We start from the raw sequence: 21545 nt of genomic DNA, 5'->3' as shown, positions 1-21545 counted from the left end.
CAATTGAATAAACTATGACAATATATGTAAACGCTTGAGCATAATAGAAAAATGTCGGTAATAGTGTTTGTGTAACCACTTGTGAAATGAGAACCACTCGATCTAATAACTTATATTTTAATTTTTTGTCCTTGTACAAATTACTGAATGCGGGTCCTCTTTCCCCTGCCAATTATGACATGGTTGCCAACCATTGCCAACTTTCCATAGTATTTTGAAAAAGAGAAGATGGGGTCCAAAAGGAAGAAGAAATATATTGGACGAGCAGTTTTCTCGTGCATGGGCTTTGATCAGAGATCCTGCATGCATGGGCCTTACTGGTTTTCTGGATTCAATTTTACGCAAGAAAAAGTTTTCATGGATTCACAAATCTTCAGTCCAAATGTTTCAACAGACAAAACTACATGTAACATAAGCCGATATCATATATTTTGGTCATCCTCTCAGATATAACCGTTCTTGCCCTAGCCATATTCACAACCAACGATCAAGAACACCGGATGGCACGTGAGCCGTCGATGCGAAACGCCAGATATGCCCCTTGAACCAGGGATGTCGGTCCCACCTCTCACGTGTTCGAATCTCAGGATCATACTAATGTGTGTATATATACACTAACAAAACAAGAATATTCGGAGTTCTTCATTAATTATTGTGAAAGAAAGAGTGAAGAGTAGAGTAGGATTCCGACCTTCGGACAGGAAAGCATGAAACGATTGATGGATGTGGACTTGAATCGTCCACAGACTACAAGATACGTGTGGAATTGGAACAATTTATGGTTCAATATTTACATCCATCAATCATTCCATCTTTTTCCATATCCCTGACTTTGAAATTTCTTCTGCTTTCTGATTTTACATTCCAATACAAATTAAAACTTTGTAGCTAATAAAGTAGCAAATTCATTACTATTTTTTTTTTAAAAGTCATAAGAACAATACCAAAGAAAAAAAAAATTGGTTGTGGAGTGTGTCGAACAATAATGTGGTGTGTGTACGAGTGATGTGCATTATTCACAGCCATAACAAATTATTACCTAAAATTTTAACCCAGTGCATTGACTTCATTCCATACATAAATTCAATGTTCTTATAGCTTTGTAAATTATTTTCCTTTTTGAACTCACCTAATTTACTTTATTGAACACTGCAAAACTATATTTATTTTTATGTTCTTTAGTTTAGATATTAATCTTAAATCCAAAATATTATAAGAAATGGAATACATTACCCACATGTCTGTGGTCGAGTGGCACCTGAACTGGAAGTGAGGGTGTTCCTCCTCCAGGTCAGGGGTTCGAATCCAGGCATGCGGAGAGGGAGAGGCATAGCCAAAGGCTGTGTGTTCAAAGGCTGCTCCCGGGCCCAGGGAGATGTAGGTTGGGCCAAAGACCCAGATGAACTTCCTGGTTCGACAAAAAAAAATGGAATACATTAATTTTATATGAATCTCTTTTATGTATGTATGTATGTATGTATGTATACACGGCCGTCTCTTAAGCGGTTTAACATGTGCGATGGTACAGGGCCCCAAAATTTGGGGGGCCCCATTTTATTCAAAAATTATTAATAATATATAATATTAAATATTAAATATAATTATAATAGAGACGTAATAACTTTTTGACCGTTAACTATTTTTAATTAAAATAATTGTCACCAATTACGAAACGTCACGACGCTTCGTAACAACATTTATTAAAGCAATCATTACAGATTTTAAAATAATAATATTAAATAATTTATTAACGGTAACAAATCTATATATATTAATAAAGGAGTTTAAAAGATTGTGGTGAAGCCACATCATCCTCCACCTCATCATCCATGTGACAATTTTGTTAATTTATTATCTTCCACATCATCATTTACATGACAATTTTTTAATTTAATTTAATTATTTAAAATCCCCACTAATTATATATAATTTATTTATCTTTATTACATAAAATTAATTTTAATCTTAGTTTTATATATTAAAATCATAATAATTATAATTAAGTACACAACATTTTATATGTATATATATTGACATATCATTATGTTATGATAATTACATACACACAAAATAAAAAATTACATAAAAATGAAAAATGTTAATATATAATATTACAATTAAAATAATTAAAAAGTTTATCTCAATTATATATAACACAAAAAAAGAAACGTTAACGTACAATAAAATTGAATAGTAGTAAATAGAAGTATGAAAAATGTTAATATATAATATTAAAATTAAAATAATTAAAAAGTTTATCTCAATTATATATAACACAAAAAAAGAAACGTTAACGTACAATAAAATTGAATAGTAGTAAATAGAAGTATGAAAAATGTTAATATATAATATTAAAATTAAAATAATTAAAAAGTTTATCTCAATTATATATAACACAAAAAAAGAAACGTTAACGTACAATACAATTGAATAGTAGTAAATAGAAGCATTTAATGACTTCAATACAACCACTGTAACCTCCCATTACCTTTACATTCATTCCATATATTTACTACTTAGTGGGATAAAATATTAAAACAAAAAACGGAGGCCAAAACGCCCAAACGTCGCTTATATTTATTATCTTTATGGTACGTTAGAATCTCTCATTTATAAATACTGTCTTCTACATGTGGAAAACCACAACAAAAAAGCCTCAGAATTTTTCAGGAAAAATAGAAAAAAATAAACATATCTATAGTTATGATCCAAGAAATATGGGAAATTACGAGGAACTTCCGTCGAAGAACTCACTGCAAGCTATCAAGCAAATGGTGGTCATGTTTCACCACATAGTTTCTACCAAAACTTGTGTGCATGTGTTTTCACCTTTTGGATTTTTTTTTATATTTTGGGTACGAGATAAAATTATGGTTTATCTTAGAAAGTGCGATGTGCTATCTATAGGTTATCGGTTTAGCATTCGATTTAGTATTTGGTTAACGTTATTTTCTGTAGTATTCGGTTAAAGTTATTTTCCGTAGTGTAAATATTTGTAATTGTTGATCATTAAAATCAATTCTCAAATTTTCCTCTTTCCATTTTTTCCAATTTCTCCGGAATTTAATATTCTCTTTGGTTTTGGTTAGTTTACGACTTGGAATTTATAATTTTGGCTTAACCGAACTTTTTTCTCATGTATTGATTTAGTACAGAAAATTATTACAACCTCATACCTGACATGAATCTTTTCATGATACATTGCGTAGTGAGTTAATATTAGTCTGTGCATAATGCTTCCTTCATCTATCTTCATTTGCCATGTCACTTTGTTCCAGAGATGTGTCATATAATTATTCACCATCTTCACCACCTATTTTATGAGTTACATCTGAGAAATTCGGATGATGAAGATTTCCGTCCATATAGCTTTGTTGCTCAACTATCTTTTCCATTCTTTTTTGTAGCGAAGTGGCTTTGATTTGTTTTGTTTCTTACCATTTCTAAGGGCTTTTTGATTGTTTATATATAAGTCTCTATTTAATTATTATAAAAAAAGAAGTTTCTGTTTAATTTTCTTTTCCCTAGGACTAATATACAATTTACCAAGGAGGTGGCGCAAGTTGACGATGAGCGGTTGAAGTTTGAGATTAGTACCATATTATCTCGAAGAAACATTTTACTATTTGATTTCGTACCATTAAATTCGTTCTTTTCTTTTTAGATTTCGATTTCAAACCTATATATATACTATTTCAACTATGCTTTGGTATAACTTTATAATGCATATTTGTTTTCATGGGGTGCATTTTTTTTATAATGATTTATATGATATATGTATGATATGATCTTGCAAAAATGTATTAGACGTAAAAATAAAAATAAGTTCTAAAATTTACAATTTGTTCGTTTGAATAGTATTTGTTTCATTCACTTTTTTAAAACAGCTTTTATTATGACAGATGATTTTGATATAGACCTATAAATTTATACAAATCGTTCGATCTATGAATTCAAACGTATGAGATATAAAATTTACACCTACGTTGCTTTTGATCATTGGATTTTTAAATATAATTGTATTACTTGATAGTGCCTTTTAAGAAAATATATTTTTGAAATTAAACTCTTTACTACCTCCGTTAAAGCCTACATATAATTTGGGTTAAATTGTAAAGGAAACGAAAAAGAAAAAAATCTGAACTTCTCGATTTTGGATGATCAATGATTGGACTTTTTTTTATTTTTATCCCAAGATAAATATTTAACTTTCAAAATTGTAATTTTTTTTAAACACTCATTGTTAATATGACATAACAAATCAACTTTTTTTATTTGACCGTGTCATTATAACAACGACATATTATTAAATATTACACATCATATTATTTTTTAAAAAATTTAAATATTTCTACAAAACAATAAACCAAGAAAAACAAATATAAAAAAGACATACAGATATAAATACATATATACACAAATAAATATATATACCTATAACATAGATATATAAATATATATATATATATATATATATATAAATACATCTATATACATAAACATGTATTACTTATATACATATACATACATACAAATAAATATGTAATCAAAGGAAGAATTATAAATATACTTTGTGCCTCTGTAATCTAATTAAGAATTAATTGGAATATTCAAACTATAAGGCAAGAAAAAAAAATTCATATTCAACTGTTTCTATACGAATTATATTACAACTATTTGATATAAAAAAAACTACATGATACATTAAAGTTATAAAATAGTACACATAATATAAGGTTTGCAATTCAAAAATAATTTTATGTCAGGTATTTAACTCTAATCATTTTTAATATAATGAATAATAATGCTTCTATAATAATTTAATTTTATTCATATTTTTTTATTATATATCAATAAATTAAGGTGTTGAATGATGTACGGTTTTTGGAGTTTTTGGAATTTAAAAAGTGAAAAAACTGACAATCAAATTTTTTAAAATTTGGTTTTTCTATAAATCCGGAAATCTACTTTATGATAAAAATCAACTAAAAACCAAAGTCACAATTTTTTAGATTTACAAACTTATGAAATCCAAAAGCCAAAAACCAAAAACCAAAAACTAAAACCAAAAACCTAAAATAAAAACCAATACCATTCAAAGTCAAATTAGAAAAGAATCAAGCTAAAATCAGAAAACAGAGTATTATGAATGAGCGAGATGACAAGAAACACATAAGCTTTGAATAATAAGCATTGAGTGTTAGTCTCTCAGAATTTTCTATAACTGGAAAGAAACTATGCATGTGTTGATTCGTACGTTATTTAGTGATATTTTCATTTGCATATTCAACGAGTTAATATCAGACTGACTCTTAAAAAATTTTCAAGTGATTCAATCGGGTCTAACAAAAGCACATAACTCTTCCACTGTCAAGGCACTATCAACGGAGGCGGAAGAGCCGTCGTGTTTCAAGGTTGTATATATCATTTGATTTCTTTTTTATTTAGAATTAGTCATGTTCCAAATTTTATTCAATTTTTTAGTGGTTGATTCCACATTAATTATTCAGAACGTCTTTTTTTCTAAGTTACCCATAAAAAAGTCTGTGTAATTATCTTGACATGCCTTACGTTTTTTCCAATGTCGGTATCATGGTGTACAACTCATCATGGGGCAATCTCCACATCGTAGCACAGATAAATTCTGAAAATATATATATACACATTGTATATCTACATATACATTAAAAGTGTGTATATGTATATATGTAAATATATGGTCGAGCAGCAAAATCCTAAATAAAGTCACCACCAAGAACGACCCAACCAATTCAATATACCACTTGACCAAGAATCTTTAGGGCTTAGTTGCAATACTTCACCACCACCGACATACAATCAAAATCATTCGTCAAGTTCTTATGTTTCAGGTGATAAATAAGGAGAAGGTTTAGAAGGGGAGGATAAACGATGAAGAGGAAGATTCAAAAACGTATATTTATATTTCCATCGATCGGTTGCAGCGATGAAATCTGGCTCAGGGAAGATAGAGGGGAACATAGACGGAAAAATAATGGAGGGAGGCTAATTTTAATTTTAATTTTTTTTCCGGCATGTTTATTTTAAGATTGTTTCTTTGTTGATTAGTTAATCAGTCATTATATATATATTTATTAAGAAGAATCCAAATTAAATAAATTTTAATGATATATAAACTTCTAATACCATATAAAGATTTCATATTTATCAATTTTTAATATTGTAATTCTTGCAATATTCTATTTATATAAGTAACCACATTTTATAACCAAAATAATTGGATATTTAAATGGCATTATATCTAAAATACACTTACTTTATTATTCCTACTTCAACACATATCTTTCCTCAACTGTGACAATGTGATCCAAAATATAGTGTGGTCACATGTTGATTTTATTGATTATAACGTTAAATTTATGATGCACTAATCCATTATGTTAATATCTTGTATATCTTACTAACTGTTTGATTAAAACATCATAAATTTAACGATATGAGTAATGAGATCAACATGTGACCATACCATATTTTGGATCACATGAGTCACATGGTCGCAGCTGGTGAATGGTATGTGTTGAAGTAGGAATAACAAAATAAGAGTATTTTTGATAATACCCCTAATTACAATATATATATATATGGATATATATATAACGACTATTTTTATATAGTATAAATAAAGAAAAAATCGTGTGTTCTATTCCCAAATAAATTTATTATTTTATTTGTTAAAGCATTGTTATAAAAATGATATTAACTTTATGTTTAATGTAGAAAAAATATTTTAATAGAATTAAATTATTAAAAAATTGTAATGGCTCATTATCTTATTGTCTGATATTTTTATCGATTATTATTAAATGTGTCAATGATATTAAAATACATTTTAAAATATAATGTAATAAAAAAATTTAATAATATATAAAATTAAGATACAAATGGTTTTTTTATATAACATAGATGATTTTTTAATTTTTTTTAATTATAATAATTATTAATATTTTTATATATAACAATTAGTGGTAATCTAATAAAATTATATATAACTAACATTATTTTAAATAACAAACGATAATTAAAAAAAGTTTCTCGATGTCCTCGATTACCGTGTTATTGTCGTCGTCTCCACCATTGTAGTCTGTTGGTTCTAATTTGGATTTTTTAGGTTTAGATTTCAGATTACGATATTACGAACACAGATCAAGGTACATAGAAAAAAATTGATTTTTATACCCACTAACCATTGCTCTACGAACACAAATTCAAATATGAATCTAGGTACGAAAGAGACATACAAACAAAATGCATGAAAGAGAAGAAGAGTCGAATAAGCCATTCCAAACAAAAATGAAATCGAGAATTTTTAAGAAATATAGTAATTAAAAAATTCAAATTTACCATTTAGATAATTTACGGTCATTAGATTTCCTCTCTCTCAATAACAAAGCTATATGAAAACTCAGCGGAGAAAATCATCTTCTTTCAAAGATAATCATCTTCGTTCTTGAAACTTCATATCAAAAAACTCTCCATCGGTAGTATTCATTGTCTGAAATTTGAAATCGTACATGTGATATTAGAATATTTTTCAATAAAAAAGTCTGTAGGGAATGACGTGTTCATACGGTGAATTTTAATATCTTTACATACATTATTCATTCAACACAACATCATTTTATGTAATAATGATGCCAATAATTTACTATATATGATCTTCTTAATATTAATTAGCAAAAATAAAATAAAAAATAAATTCATAAACATATTCAACATAAAAATACTTTTATACTATGATAATACTATTTAAATTATTTTATTTCTTAATTTCTATAATTTAATGATATAATTTTTGCTATATTAATATCAATAATTGTTCATAACGAAAAGAAAAACATTTTATATTAACAAGAAAAAAAAACCCGCGCAACGCGCGGGTCTCTTCTAGTTATTCTATAAAAATGGAGGATCAAACCCATTATCATTTCACCTTACGTTCTCAATTTATATTCATTTATTTTGTCCTTAAAATATGAGAGAGCATTTTTCATTTGTTGTCAAGAGAATAACACATAATATTAAGGTATTTTTTAATTTTCTATTTTTTATTTCAATTGTTATTTATGTGATGATTTTGTTTATATTATTAAATTCTAATAATATTGTTATTTATTTTTCAGGTTTGATAGTTAGAAGAAAAAATTGGGAAATCAAACTGAATTTATAATTTCCAGATTTTTTCTTAAATTTTTTTTATTTATTTTATTAAGTATTTAAATTTAAATATGTCTTCTCGAATTAGAAAATATGATTCTGGATTTGAAAAACGTAAAAAAAAAAAAAAAGAAAAGAATTGAAGAATTAATTCAATCTCAAAAAGGAGCTTTAGATAAATTTGTTATAAAAGAACCACAAACTCTTAGTCAAAATGAAGATGATATTACTAATAATGTAGTAGATATGAATGAAAATGATGATATTAAGATTATTGATAATAATGATAGTTTACAAAATGATGAAAAAAATTCTTATGAAACTAATATACTTGATATTTTTTATCCAAGAAATTGAGATAATCTTGATTCTAAAATGATTGACATTTTAGTAGCAAATGGTCCTAAGAGAGACATGAATATTGAAAAAGGTAAAAAAGATAAATTTTCTAGGCGATTTTCATCAATATATTATACTAGAATTTTATCAAATGGTGAAAAATGTGATAGAGATTGGCTTGTTTATTCGAAAGAACTAGATAAAGTATTTTGTTTTTGTTGTAAAATATTTAAAAAAATATATTGGAAAGGGCCAATTAGCAAATGAGGGTTTTGGAGATTGGATACATCTTAGTATTAGACTTAAAAAAAATGAAATGAGTGCATAACATATAAAAAATATGGTCACTTGGTATGATTTGCGTTTAAGATTTAAAAAAAATCAAACTATAGATAAAATAGCTTATACACAACTTATGAAAGAAAAAGATCATTGGAAAAATATCATGTTTAGAATTATTTCAATTGTAAAATTTCTTTCAAAACATAATTTAGCATTCCGTGGAACAAATGGAAGATTATTTGAAAATAACAATGGAAACTTTTTGGGTTTAATTGAAATGTTGGCAGATTTTGATCCAATTGTTCAAGAACATTTAAGACGTATTACAAACGATGAAATTCATCATCATTATCTTGGTCATAATATTCAAAATGAACTAGTTCTTTTACTTGCTTCTACAATTAAAAATGAGATCATTAAAAATATAAAGCAAGCAAAATATTTTTCTGTTATACTTGATTGTACTCCAGACAGTAGCCACCAAGAACAAATGTCTTTGATTATCAGGTATGTGAATATCTCTTCTGATCCTGTTAAGATTGAAGAATCGTTTTTAGGGTTTTTAAATGGGAATGATACAACTGGGCAACGGATTTTTGATGTGTTACAAAATGAACTAAAATCACTTGATCTTGATATAGATAATATAAGAGGACAAGGTTATGACAACGGATCAAATATGAAATGAAAAAATCAAGGTGTACAAAAAAAACTTTTAGATGTTAATCCTAAGACTTTTTATACTCCTTGTGGTTCTCATAGTCTAAATTTAGCATTATGTGATATGGCTAATAATTGTGGTAAATCTAAAGATTTTTTTGGAGTTATACAAAGGATATATACAATTTTTTCTAATTCTACTAAAAGGTGGCAAATTTTGAAAGATAATGTAAAAGGATTGTCTCTAAAACCATTGTCATCTACCCGTTGGGAAAGTCGTGTTGAAAGTGTTAAAGCGATTAGATTTCAAATTTCACAAATACAAGAAGCTCTATTAGAAATATCAGAAATTGATAATGATTCTAAAATAAGAAGTGAAGCTAAATCATTAGCGACAAATTAATGAGTTTGGTGATTTTGAGTTTTTGGTAGCAATAGTTATTTGGTTTGAAATACTATATGCAGTTAATTTGGTAAGTAAACATTTACAAGCAAGTGATATGCATATTGATGTTGTTATTCAAAAGTTAAAGGGTTTGATTTCTTTCTTTGAAAAATATAGAGAAACTGGTTTTTCTAATGCTTTAGAAATTGCTAAATCGATTGCTACGGAAATAGATGTTGATCATGTATTTAAAAAAAGACGTGAAATTCGAAGAAAAAAATCATTTGATGAGAATTTAGATGATACATCTTCTAGTAATTCATTTTCTCCTCAAGAACTATTTAGAATAAATTATTTTTTATATACTATTGACCAAGCACTTAGTTCATTTAATAGGAGGTTTGAACAATATCAAGAATATGAAAATGTTTTTGGTTTCTTATTTACTTCAGAAAAATTACGTTCTTTAAATGATACTAATTTAAAATGTTGGTGTGATACATTTGAAAATGCTCTTAGAAAAGATGAACAATCTGATATTGATGGAAATGAATTATATATGGAATTAAAATTATTGAGAGAAGTTTTACCTAAAGAAATGATGAAACCTATTGATATTTTGAATTTTTTGAAATGTATGGATTGTTTTCCTAATGCAATGATTGCTTATAGAATTTTATTAACTATTCCTGTTACTGTTGCATCTACAGAAAGAAGTTTTTCCAAGTTGAAATTATTGAAGTCTTATTTGCGTTCAACAATGTCTCAAGAAAGGCTCAACGGACTAGCATTACTCGCAATAGAGAACGATTTTTTTGAGAAAATTGATTATGAAGATTTAGTTGATAAATTTTATATAAATAAAGCTAGAAGAACTGTCTTGTTTAAATGAATGTTTAATATTTTATATTAACTTAGTTCATTTGTATATTTTGTTATATTAGATATGTTTGTATCAATTTTAAATATTTTTAAAAATAATATAATATTTGATTTTTAATTATATTTTAATATTATTATTTTTTATTATATTAATTAATAATTTTTTTATTGTAATATGTACGGTTCCTCCAAATTTTGTGAGACACCCAGTATGTATGTATGTATGTATAATTATATATTTTGGACTGAACTCTCATCTAACATCAAAATGTGAAAATGTTATAAGAATATTATAAGTATATTAACAAAAAAATATTATAACTATAAAGATATCTAATTAATTTCGTATTGCCAATATTTTATCTAAAATAACATTAAAAAATGATAGAATATTTGTAGATTAGTATCACTTGCTTTTTTTTTGTATTTTATATGTATATGATGTGCTTGAGGGAGGAAGTCTACAGCATCCACAAGCAAATATATCAAACATATTTGAGAGAGAGAGAGAGAGAGAGAGAGAGAGAGAGACTTTTGGTGAAAGGTAAACGATGAGAGGCTGAATATTTGATAAGACAGTTCAGTAATGAGTTTGTTACCTGTAATGATTTTCTTTGATAGTCGACAAGTCCGGTTTCCTCTGTCACTTTCAAGTGGACTGTTATATTCAAGAAGTGTATCCCAATGACAAAGCACATGTAACATCACAAGTTAATAAAAAAAAAACCCAAAATAAAAATTGATTATTTTTAATATCACAAGTTAATTAAAAACCCCAAAAATATCTCAATAATTTTTTTTTTTTTGTTGAAATCCCAATGATAAGTTGTCTCGCACGCAACGTTATTTTGTATTTAGTGTCATTACATTACAAGTCTAAATCACATTCGATCAACTTGAAAATTATAAAATTTATAAAAAAAAATAAAAAAAATAAACCAATGGGGTCGTGTGACCCCATTGTAATACAAATGGGTCCACTCTTGCGTTCGGTTCCACTTTATAATTGAAAAGAAAGAGGAAATTTTTGGATTATAAATGGAAAAAAATATCGATAACTGTGAAGTGGTACCGAACCCTCTCGACCACTCCGACGCTCGTACGTGCGAGAAGAAGAAAGAACACCGAGGATTTTACGAGTTCGGTTACCGAGTTTTCTCAGGCCTACATCTCGGCCGGACGGTACCGGCGAATCCATTAGAACAGAACGAAAAACAACCGGAGAACAAGAACAGACGGTCCTCCACAAAACCGGAGACTCTCGAGCCAAAACTGTCCGAGAAAACCACCGGGAAGATACACGAGACCCTTACCGACGCTTACCTCGACTCGCCTTTGGCGGTCGCCGTCGAACCGAGCTTCGCCATCGCCATCGCCGGGAAGCACCTCCGCCTCTGCGATCTCCCTTCCTTTCTCCATTCTCTCCATCCGCTCTCTTTGCCTCGAGCCACGTGCTCCGTTCGTCGAATAACAACCGAAATAGGGTATTAACCCTAAAACCTAAAACGCCACGTTTCGGAAAGTCTCTCCCTCACGTGGAGGGTTTAACTTTTTCCAACAAATGGACCGTGAGGCCCAACAATAACACTTTCATAAAAGAATATATCATCATTTCTCAACGAGAAAAGCAATCGTTATAACCAAATATTTTTCAAAGGATTCATAACTAAATTGTGTAGCAGCGCTCGAATTGATTTATGTGAGTTTGGCAATCATAGAAAAATTCGTTTTTTGTTAAAATAAGGAAAGAAACGTACGTGCATGCTTTTCGTCCACGAACACATAACGACGTGAGTTCATAAAAGCCCTACTTTGTTGTCAAGTCCTTGTTCGTTAAAAAAAAAAAAAAAGTCCCCAACTTTTGTATTTTTTGTTTCCTTTCTCAAACTTCGATATGGGTGCACGTGAGCCCCCACCAATTATAAATTATCATTTCTAAACAATTTCAAAAATAACTCAATTTATCAATTTTTTCAAAACAAAAACTTTGTTTTTATCGAATAAAATTTTAACTTTATTTTTTAATCGAAAATAAACCAAAATTTATAAATGTTATTATTTTTAAACTTCAATGTTATATAATGTACCGATATTCTATATTACAAGTCAATATTTTGATCATATTTGATACGTCATCATTTGCACGTTGCGATATCGATACACCAGATAAATGATAAGTTTAAAAATGATATCTTTTATAAAGTTTAAGTTTATTTATAATTTAAGAATTAAGTTGAAGTTTTATTTTAAAAAAACAATGTTCATATTTTATTTTGTGAAAAATGACAATTTCATTTATTTTTTGGAATTTTTTCTTTTTTTTAATACACAAGTTTAGTTTCGGAAAATTCTTAAATTCTTATTTCAATTTAGAAAAATTCCTCAAAAAAATACTGAACTTATTAAAATGTATAAAATAATATAAACTTGCAAACTTTCAAAATAATACATTTATGAGTTAGTTTCAAAATAAACCATTCACCATGCATCGACATTAAAACTTGTGGTTACATTAATGACAAGATTTTAAATGGAAAACACAAAAAAAAATATAAAAAATGGTAAATTGAAATTCAGTTGCATTGAGAACACATTTAACTAACTGTCAAAACACGACGACCCACATGTCCTTTTCACGTGATCTTATTGTCATACGCCGATCTCGCCTGTTCAAAGCATCCGATACGACAGCAATCACTCTCAACAGAGACACACACACATGTCATATATTAAATCAAATATAAGATACCAAACAACAACCAAAAAAATATGCAAACATGTATTAATATCAAGGACAAATGTCCTAAAATGCAATAAATAATTAACTTTTATATTATTCTATCAAGAACTTTATTTATTGGTAAAACCGGATGTGAAGAGTTTGGCATGGATATTTGTTAGGATCAGATGTAGATAAATCATTGTTAGACAATTAAATTGAGACGAGAAAATAACTAATGGGACACCGAAAATTTACGTGGTTCGGCAGAGTGTCTACGTCTATGGGCGAACGGTAGAAGGATTTATACCGACTGTCAAGGAATTACAACATTTCTCTCTATTATAAGAAAAATACAGTAATAATTCTCTCTTATACAGGAGAAAATAAACACTCAGAAATAAAGAGGAAAAAATCCGAAAAATAGGAGAGATCCGGATTTATTTTTCACTCTCTCTTTCTTTTTTTTTTCTTTCCTTTTACTCTGATGTTTTTGGTTCTGCTTGGGATGATCTAATCGCTCCTTCTGCATACTCCTTATATAGGCACATTTAGGAAGAAATGGCAAAAAATATGGGTCCCACACTGGTGAAATTTTTTTTAGCAAAACCTGCATCGTTGCGGCACCATCCAGCCTCCAACCACCATCTTTTACCACATAAAGTGGTTTTGGACTTTTCATTCTCCCACTCAAAACCACTTTTGTTGTATTCTTTCTTCCTTTCTACCTCATCATCTTCATGCTACTTACGTTTATGCTAAATCCATAGAAGATCGACACCAGACGAACTTTTCATTGTTTACTGGCTTTGTCAACATATCCGCCATGTCTGCCTCTGTATGGATTTTCTGAATATCCACACTTCCTTCCTCCACTTTCTCCCGTACAAAGTGATATTGTACTCGTATGTGCTTCGTCATTAAATGAAATGTTGGATTCTTTGCTAGATACAAAGCGTTCTGACTATCATAGAACAAGACAATCTTATCTAGTTTGTATCCAAGCTATTCCATTAACATTTACAACCAAATTGCCTCTTTGCTGGCTTGTGTAGCTGGCACGTATTCAGTCTCCGTCGTAGATATCGCCACGATAGACTGTAGTTTTGAAACCCAGCTTACAGCTCCTCCAGCAAGAGTAAACACATATCCAGTGGTGGACTTGCTTTTGTCGAGATCACCGGTGTAATCCGAATCAACGTATCCAGTAACAATCATGTATGACCATCCATAACATAATGCAACATTTGTGGTGCCCTTAAAGTATCTCAGGATCCTCTTCACATCACTACAATGCTCAACTCCAGGATTCTCCATGTATCGACTGACCGCTCCCACTGCTTGAGCAATGTCTGGTCTAGTACAGACCATGGCAAACATCAAACTATCCACCGCTGATGCATACGGTACTCGAGACATCTTCATCCTCTCCGCTTTAATGTTAGGACTCATATTGGAGGATAACTTGAAATTCATAGGAAGAGGGGTAGATATTGGCTTACAATCTTGCATGTTGAAGCGACACAAGATCTTCTTTATGTAATTTTTTTGTGAAAGACAAATCTACCTACGATTTCTGTCTCGGTAAATTTACATACCCAGAGCCTTGTTTGCTTGGCCCAAGTCCTTCATTTCAAACTCCCTAACAACTGAGCCTTCAATTCTTTCAGACGATCTTTGTTGGGGTCTACTATCAACATGTCGTCGACATATAACAGTAGAATCACAAAATCACCATCACCAAATCTCTTGTGGTATGCACAAGGATTTGCATTCAGTCTGTTGTACCCAAGACTCATGATGAAGGAATAAAATCTCTTATACCATCATCTCGAAGCCTGTTTGAGACCGTATAGAGATTTGTTCAGCCTGCAAACCAAATTCTCCTTTCCTTTTTCTTTGAATCCTTCAGGTTGTAGCATATATATCTCTTCTTCAAGCTCTCCATGAAGAAATGCAGTTTTCAGATCCAACTGCTCTAGGTGAATGTCCAATGTAGCACATATTGCCAGGACTACTCGCACTGTTGTTAGTCGAACAATAGGAGAGAATTTCTCGTTGAAGTCAACTCCTTCTTTCTGAGAAAACCCCTTCACCACCAATCTAGCACGATAACGCTCCACTTGATCATTGCCATCTCGTTTGATCTTGTAGACCCATTTGCTCCCAATGGCTTTCCTCCCTTGTGGTAACGGAACAAGATATCAAGTCTTATTGTTATGAAGGGCTTCCATTTCTTCTTGCGTTGTTATCATCCACAGGGATGAATCTTGTTTTTTTATAGCCTCATCGAAAGTCGATGGTTCTCTATCCTCCGTTAGTAGACAATATGCAACATTTTTCTTCATAACATAATCCTCCTGCCAAACTGGTCTTCTTCTTTTCGCAATCTGATCGTCGAAGTTATGGTGATGGAGACCCAGTTTGTACTTGTTCATCGTGCTCCGGTACATCTTCAGAAGAATTTGGAACTTGATGTTTTCCTCGATCTTCAACGTTAATTGTCACCGTCTCTGGTCTTTCTTTTGATATGTTATCATTTTACACCTTTCCTTCTACGAATACGACATCGCTGCTGGTTATGACCTTATGGGCAGTGGGATCTCACAGGCGATACCCCTTGACTCCATCAACATACCCTAAGAAAATACACTTTCTAGATTTTGGATCTAGTTTAGTTGTTTCTTAGGCGTTGTGCATCGCATAAGTCGTACTCCCAAACATATGGAGTCTGTCCATATCTCCATTAGTGTCTTCAGATCAATTGCGGTCATGAATGCTTCAACCCAAAACGTGTTGGCCAATCCTGTAGCTCTTAACATTGCCCTTGTTCTTTCTAACAGGGTTCTGTTCATTCGCTCTGCTACATCATTTTGTTGTGGTGTGTAAGCCACCGTGAACTGCCTCTTGATGCCTTCTTGTTGACAGAACCGATTGAATTCATTGCCAGTATATTCTCCTCCATTGTCTGACCTTAAACACTTTCTTTCCAGATTCAAGCTCAACACGCGCTTTGAAGATTTTGAAAGCTTCAAACACATCTGACTTCTTCTTGATGGGGTACACCCAACATCTCCTGGAGTAATCGTCAATGAAAGATACAAAGTATCTTGCTCCTCCTAGGGACGTCACCGGTGCTTGCCAAACATCAGAATGAACCAGGTCCAGGATAGCCTTGCTTCTAGCAGTTGAACTGTTGAACTTCAATCTGTGCTGCTTACTTGTAACACAATGCTCACAAAAGGGTAGTGCCACTTTTTTTAGCCCCGGGAGAAGATCTTGTTCTGCAAGAATCTTCAAGCCTCGTTCCGACATGTGACCAAGCTTTTTATGCCACAACATCGTCGATGTTTCTCCTGATTTTGACTCTGCGACACTTGCTTCTCCTTGCCATAATGTCTCTCCTTTAAGCATGTACAGATTTGCTGCCACTTTTTCCGCTTTCATCACCACAAGCGTACCTTTGACAATGGTCATGATCCCATTCTCAATATGGGTTTTGCACCCAACATCATCTAATTGTCCAACAGACAATAGATTTTTCTTCAAGCCTTTTCCGTACCGTACCCCTTGAATGGTGCAGATTACACCGTCGTCCATCTTTACCTTGATGGTACCAATGCCAGCGATCTCCAAGGCATGATCATTTTCCATGTACACAAATCTTTCCGAGATAGGTTCATATTGGTGAAACCATTCTCTACGTGAGGTCATGTGCCATATAGCTCTTGAGTCCAGAAGCCAGACATCAGGAAATTTCTGTCTGTCTTCAGTGATAGTTGTCACCTCGCTATACAAAATCTCTCCATTCGAGTTACTTGCAACATTTCCTTGAGAATTTGTTGCCTTATTCTCATTACCCTTCTTGAGGTGCCAACATTGTTTCTTAGTATGACCTTTTCTACCACAGTGATAGCATTTGATTTTCTTCGTACTTCCTGACTTTTCAGCATTCTAACTCTCACTGAAGCCATGTTCCGTTGATTTTCCATGCCTTGCTTGTTTTTGCGCCTCCGTTCTTCTTCCAGAACAGTAGTTGCAACATCATCAAAGACTAATAGTTTGTGAGGATATTACTGGTCATGTTGACGATGAATGAATCATACGAATCTGACAGACTTTGGAGCAGGATTTCAGCACGCTTCTTCACATCTATTTTGTAACCCATCTTTGAGAGTTTTGAAAATAGAAGTTGATTCTGGCATCCTCATGGTGTAGAGCCTTCTCTTCAAGAAAATCTTGTTGTGAAATGACTTCATCTCGTAAAGTTTCGTCAGAGCCTCCCAAATCTCCTTTGCAGTCTCAAAGTCTTCTTTGCCTTCCAAGATAAAATCGGCAAGACCTAGATGTAGACTTGCAATGGCACTTTCGTTTATTTTGTTCTATTGCTCATCGCTCATCTCATCTGGTCTATCTTCGATAGTTGCCAAACAATTCTCCTTCATTAAATCTGTCCTCATTTGTCTTCCATGTCGAGAAATTAGTCCCACCAAACTTCTCAATCTCATACTTAGTTGTCATTTTGCAGTATCTATATCACAATTTAATCCAACGAGTTTTTCTGAATAACCAGTTGAAAACCAGCGCTCTGATACTACTGTTAGAATCGGATGTGGATAAATCACTGTTATGCAACTACATTGAGACGAGAAAATAAATAATGGGACACCAGAAATTTACGTGGTTCGGCAGAGTGTCTACGTCCACGGGCGAACGTAGAAGGATTTATACTAACTGTCAAGGAATTACAGCACTTCTCTCTGTTATAAGGAGAATAAAGTTATAATTCTTTCTTATATAGGAGAAAATAAACACTCAGAAATAAAGAGCAAAAAACCCGAAAAATATGAGAGACCTGGATTTATTTTTCACTCTCGCTTTCTTTCTTTTCTCTCCTTTTACTCTGATGTTTTTGCTTCTGCTTGGGATGATCGAATCGCTCCTCCCGCATGCTCTTTATATACGCACACTTAGGAAGAAATGGCCAAAAATGTGGATCCCACACTGGTAAAAAAACATTCAGCAAAACTTATACCGTTGCGGCACCGTCCAACCTCCAGCCACCATCTTTTACCACATAAAGTGGTTTTGGACTTTTCAATATTTACGTTCCATGTTTATCATCGAAATATCTTTTTTGAAGTACATGATTTAATAAAAATTCAGTTAAAAGTAACCATTTTAATCGGTTGTTTCAAGTCTTACCCAAGTTTCGATAGTTCAAACGGTAAGGAAGGGAGCAAAGCTCCTTCCCAACTCGGGTTCGAATCTTTATTTAGAGAAGGACATTCACATGGGCTTCTCCGATCTTTTAAAAGATTTAGTCGAGTCAAAAGCACGATAAACTTCGAGATTATCAAAAAACAAATATAGTTGTCTTTTAGGTTTTATGTCCAAACCTCTAATAGTCTAAAGTAGAAGTGTTCACGGATATGTGAACTCCGAGTTTTTCGGACTTTAAGATTCCAAATCAAATCTTTGGATCTCGGATATCCGAACTCCAAGTTTTGTAAGAAAAATTAATGATATTTCCGTACATTTTAATAAACATCAAGGGTATTTTGTAATGTTTTATAAATATCAAGAATATTAATTTCATAATTTTTAAAATATTTTAGATAATTTTGTATCTTTAAATATTATGAAGATTTCTGTAATTTTTATCGGGTATACGTGTGTACATGACCTTTAAACGAAAAATTCAAATTCATAGCTAAACTCGCAGGTATTGCATGTATATTACAAGAAAGAGACCGTGACTCTATATACAAGTAGTATTTGAGTTAAATATGCACGAATTTGGTAATTTTGAGCTTCCATATTTTCAAAGACACCATTATATATATAAAATAACGGATTCAGAAAAATTTATAATAAGAATCAAAGATAATTTTTTAAAATTTTATTACGAGAGCATTTAATAATTTGATTTAAAAACTTATAAAATTTACAAAAAAAAGTTATTTTTTATAAAAACAATGGAAGCAAAGGATCCTATTGTAATACACATGGGTCAAACACCGTAAAAAAAATATATGAGTAATCGCATATAAATATATGAACTTTTATAAAATTTCCAGATAAATACCTAAACTATAAATTCTCAAATAAATATCTGAACTTTTCGAAACTTTCATATAAATACCCAGTCTTTTAAAAAATTGTCAAATAAAACCAAAATCTATTAACATCTTTTAATTTATAACGGAATCCGACAAAAAATGATGACTTAGTCGTTTAACGCCGTCAACGAATGTTGTTTTATTTAACAATTTTTTAAAAGTTTGGGTATTTATATAGAAATTTTGAAAAATTCAGATATTTATATGAGAATTTTATAGTTTAGATATTTATTTGAGAGTTTTATAAAAATTCAGTATCTTGTAGCGATTATACCAAATATATATATATATATATATATATATATATATGAAAAAGTAAAACTCACGCGATATTGCTTTCAAAAACTTCCCAACTGATTCTATTCATTTGTAAAGAACATGAATTACAACTCTTTTTTTGTTCGAGCCTAATCCATCCCAAGAACACAACTCCCCCTGAGTTTGTTCCCCCTTACAACATGAATTCTATCAGCCCATACACTATGTGTGCCTCGCACACCCCGTGTAACCCTAGACTCGTCTAGGTCCTTTGAGCGGTTCGCCTGTTTTTGAAGGCTCCCCCTCAGATGCACTTCACTCTCTTTCAAGTATCACTCACCTGTGTTTCCCACACCTATGATTCTCCAGCTTGTTTGCTCTTTGCTCTCTTTTTCTATTCTGCTGGGATACCTTTCTGTATCTCCCACGTCTTGTATTTATGCATAACTCCTCTTCTTGTTTCCAATATTTTGCTCAATATCTTCTTTTCTTTTTCTTGAACTTTATTCCTTTTGCTTGATCTTTCCATTTTTCTTCAATGGCATGTTTTTTTTTTCTTGCAAGTCATTCCCTTACTGGTTGTTCCTTCCGTTTCTTCACATTGACCTGTTTCCTTTTTTCTTGAGATCTTCTAGATATTGAATCTTCGCTTGATGCTCTTTCCTTGCATTAACATTCTCCCCCTTTTTGACTTTATGCTTATACCCAACTTATGCTTGAATACACATTCATCCACTTGGCTCCTTGATATCATCCTCAATGATTTCAACCATACATATTCGCTCACCAACTTCAACCATACACCTTTCTGATCATTCTCCTCTTGAATCATCTCTCCCCCTATGTGTATGATCATATACCTTTCGATCCTTTTCTCCCCTTGTGTATAAGCATAAATTCAAAACCATACCTGAGCTTTTGATTGCTCAATTCTAGGCTCGTGTCTTAGGATCCTTGAGAGAGTTTCTTAAAATCTGGTTGTCAACCCATGTGTAGCAATTGCTTGATGTCCTCTGCCCAGTGAAAGTACACTTGTTATCCGTATTGGTCACCAAGCACGCATCCTTTGTGAACTTCACCTCCATGCCATTATCACATAGTTGACTTATGCTGATCGAATTAGTCTTTAAACCCTGCACGACCTTGACATCCGTCAGCTTGGATGCTCCATCACATTCCAGAGTTCCTTTACCAATGATCTTCCCTTGTTTTCCATCTCCGAATGTAACATTGTCACTTGTCAAACCTACTTCAAAATCCGTCAACAGCTTCTGACGTCCTGTCATGTGTCTTGAACACTCGCTATCCAAATACCAAACACAATCTCCACTCGTTTGTTCAGACGTACAGGCAACATTGTATGACACATCGGATTTACGAATCCACCTAAGATTCTTCGAAGGATGAGACAGATAAGAGTGATTCAAGTTCGAATGAACGTACCAATTAGAGTTCCTTTTCTGTCGTAGATAATAGCAATTCCTTCGAATATGTCCTCTTTTCCCACAATAATAGCATCTTCTGCACTCTTTTTGCTATTGAGAGGTTCGTAGATCCACTTTGACTCTTGGGTTATTTTTGACAGTGCCAAAAGTACTTCCTACCAAGTCAAGGTACTTCTCGTTCAAGATTTCCTCCGGATACGAATGTTGGGTGATATTCCTCTTTTCCCACATATCCAAGCCCTGATTGATCTTGTGCACTC

This window comes from Tarenaya hassleriana, unplaced genomic scaffold (assembly GCF_000463585.1).
Source record: "Tarenaya hassleriana unplaced genomic scaffold, ASM46358v1 Cleome1, whole genome shotgun sequence".
NCBI lineage: Eukaryota > Viridiplantae > Streptophyta > Magnoliopsida > Brassicales > Cleomaceae > Tarenaya > Tarenaya hassleriana.
Note: the sequence above shows the minus strand (reverse complement) of the source record.